A 3,830-nucleotide genomic window follows, 5' to 3' on the forward strand; every position below is an offset into this window, starting at 1 on the left:
TAGAGGTGATTTCACAGGTAGGTAGGAATCCTCAAATTGTGATGATTCTACTGGGAGTGGTGACTGTGCAGGTAGCGATTCCACTGGTGTCGGTGATTCCACTGGTAATATTACCTCATCAGGTTTCGGTGATACTACAGGTAATGGGGATTGTGCGACAAATTCGCTATCTTGTGGCATGTTGTGTAGAAGAACATCAGGTTCACGAGGCTCGTCTAAGTCTTGAGGTACGGGTGATTCATTTGGTAATGGCGACTTAGAAACCATAACATCTTGCAATTCTTTGCACTCTAACTCTGCATCAAACTCATTATCCAGTGGGTCCTGTATGTTGTTGCTATCTATTAAATAATCCTTACTGTCTTCAATATCATCTGTTTCTTTAGTAACTTCTATCTGAATATTTTGTGCTGTCTCATTAACAATCAACTGTGTTATCGCCTCTGTTTGATCAATAACTTCTTGTGAAGGAGATGTTGATTCTACTAATGACTCCGACTGATCAACAGGTAGTAAGTCACTCTCGAATTCAACATCCTTTTCAATATTACTATCTACATTAAGCTCAATTTCAACAGAGGGAACACTATCCTTTATTTCTGTCGCAAAAACTTCATGCTGTTCACATTCATTCACATTTTCAACAGGAGTAGCTTGTTCTGTATCACTTGGTACTTGGTGCATGATCGCCTCCGTCTGATCTATAACTGCTTGTGAAGAGAAGACTGGATCTTCAACTGATGCAGGACGATTTACATCACTTGCAATATCTGATGATCCATGTCCATCATCTTCTGAATGAGGATCACTTTCGAATTGTATGTCTTTTTCCCTTTCTGAATCCTCTTTTATATCAGTCTCAATAAAATCAGTCTCCTCATCAGCAATTGGTGATTCATCAAATTTATTTTCGACCTCGATATCTTGAGACACTTCGTCTTCTGGTGTGATGACTCTGACATCCTTTTCGCTTTCCGATCTGTCTTGTACGTCATCATTTGTGAACCCTAGCTCTGAACTCTTACCATCAGGTATTTCAGGAATTTGTTCAAATAATAACTTGTGAGATTCAGGGGTATCAGTCTGCAATACATCTTGTGGAATGTTACTGCATTCAAATTCAACATTAGAATATGATTGCATGTTGTTTGAATTGTTAATATTATAATCAATAAAATTATCCAAATTTGTTACATTGCTGATCAAATTTTCTGTCCGATCATCAAACCTTAGAATGTCATTGTTTGGTTCTTGAATGTTTTCTGTTTCCAGTAAAACAGCATTACCATCGGGCGAAACATTTTCTTTATCATTTTCGACCACATTGAAAGCACCATTGGGTTCAATATCTTCATCATCACTATCAGGTAAAGGTTGAACAGCATTCAGATCTATATGACCTTCTATTTTTGTAAACCTTTCACATGTATCATCATCTTTTTCCTGATAGAAGCTCATACTCATGGGATCTCTTTCTTTATTCTTAAGTCTCTCAAATAGTTCATCATCTCTGTCGTCGAATGGATTTGTTTCAGTCTGTGCTTGGAGTACCTACAAGGAAATGTCAATGAATTTAATTTCCAAAATTTACATCTACACAGTACAAAGGAACTTATTAATAAAAGCAGCATTTTAACATACCTGTATATCACAATATTCTGTAGTATCTTTCTGTATTCTTTCAAATTCCTGTATGAGGTTAATATCCTTGATCTTATCAGAGTCAACATTGAAACCAAATCCTAAGCTTTCCATATCACATTTACCATTACCATTAACTTGTTCCGATGCACCATCTATTGAAACATTCTGAAACAAACAAAACATCTTCTTATTGCAACATTTTAATAAATAAAAATTGTTCTCAAAAGAATTGCTGAAATCAAAGGTAAGGTAACTATCACAATATATAACAGGAAAAAATACTCTTTCACTTGTTTTAGTGAATAAAATTGAACAGTTAAAAGTTTCTAGTTTTTGCAAGTACTAACAAAATATGCATCTCTTTTAATATAAAAACAAAGAATTTTGAATTTGCCTACCCTTGTTTACAGTTTCTTTTGCATTATACAATATAGTAGAATATTATCTATACAAATATGATGACTAATATGACCAAAGATTTGTATATTGTATGTATTGAAATAACTCAAAAACTATGGGATTGAGTTTGAAAATCCTTTTACTGTTCAAAAGCTATGTTATAAATGAGTAACAACAGCTACTAAATTATAAATACATACATGGTGACCATTAAGATGATCAGAATTATCCAAATCTAGTAACTCAGCTGGCCTGATGACCGCCTCGGTTTGGAACTGAGCTACATCAGGCAGATCAATATCATCCATCGGCAGTGGTTTGCGTGGAGACTCTGCCAACAGCACATCAGACCCAACCACTCCTCCCGGCACAAACACCGGAGCATCAGGATTTAGCGGTGAACTGTTCATGTCTACTGAACTACTCTCCCAAGCTGACTGAAAACATAAAAATTAAAAATTAATTAAATAACAACAGAACATTTAGAGACGCTGGCGCTCTCTGGTGTTGGAAGGCCAAGATTTTTGGTCGCTACACCAATGCGGTAAGTAAGTAAGTAAGAATATTTAGAGCATTGCAGTTATTATTAATATTGTACAATCACCAATGTATGTTTGTTTTATATCTTTTCCATTCAAACAATAAGCTACTGGGAACCTTTTGGTAGCTAAATAAGATAAATATTTAAATTATACAATTATATGGAATTGGCATAACAAGTTCAACATTTTGTAAATGTTAAAAACAGTGGGATAAAAAAATGTGAAAGTCAAATTATAAATGGTAAAATGTACTCATAATCATCATTAAGAAACAAATGAATAAGTATTTGACTTTAATACTAGTATATTTGCAAACACACAAGGATAAAATAAACATATTATTTAAAAAAAATCGTGATGTCCTTACTTACATGACAGTTACAACATACAGTTGTGTTCTTTGTACAAACACTAATAATACAAGTGAAGTCTATACTACAAAGTGGTAATTTAGTTAGAACTAATAGATTTGCGTGAATAATGCAGTTTACAAAAAAAATTGTGAGTGTTGATTTGACTTACATTGTCTTGACAGGGTGTGTCGGAGCGCGGAGGGTCGTCGTGCTCCTCGCTCGGGTTGTGTTCGTCACGTTCTGGTTCGCCTTCGCCCTTGTAATAATTCCACTCGTCCTCGGAGTCTTCGCCGCTCTCAGCTACATTATCCACCAAGACGCCGTCTACGTGTCTCTCCTCCACTGCGTAACAAAACAAAATTACTACATGATCGCCGATCGACTCAACACCCGGCGGACACGCTACTTTCAGACGGCTCGATTCTCACATCAACAGGTGACACACCCTTACATCAATAAAACTTTTCATGACACCAATGTACAATAAGAAAAACGTGTAGTTTGAGTATTACTTATGACATTTACACACATGTCACTAAAGAATGTACACAGGGAACAGCCGCGTGTTAATAACAACGTTTACCGGTCGCGAATTCAAACTGGCAATAAATACTTTGCGGACGCCATTTCGATTCCGGCTAGAGACACGCCCGAGTTTCACTAATAACTAAGTTTAGCGATGAAAATACGTAATTATACATGCGGCCCCTTCGGGAATCCTTTGCCGGCCGTCCAAGGAGAGATGCGCCTTCGAAGCGAACGTTCTATTTCCAGAACACCGCTCCGCATGAATCAACACAGAAATAGCCTTTCACAGTTTGGTATGTGAAAATAATAAACAATATTCGCCGGTTCACATACCGTAAAGTAAAAAACACTGCACAGATTACAA

Source organism: Papilio polytes, unplaced genomic scaffold (genome assembly GCF_000836215.1).
Source record: "Papilio polytes unplaced genomic scaffold, Ppol_1.0 DF821289.1, whole genome shotgun sequence".
Lineage (NCBI taxonomy): Eukaryota > Metazoa > Arthropoda > Insecta > Lepidoptera > Papilionidae > Papilio > Papilio polytes.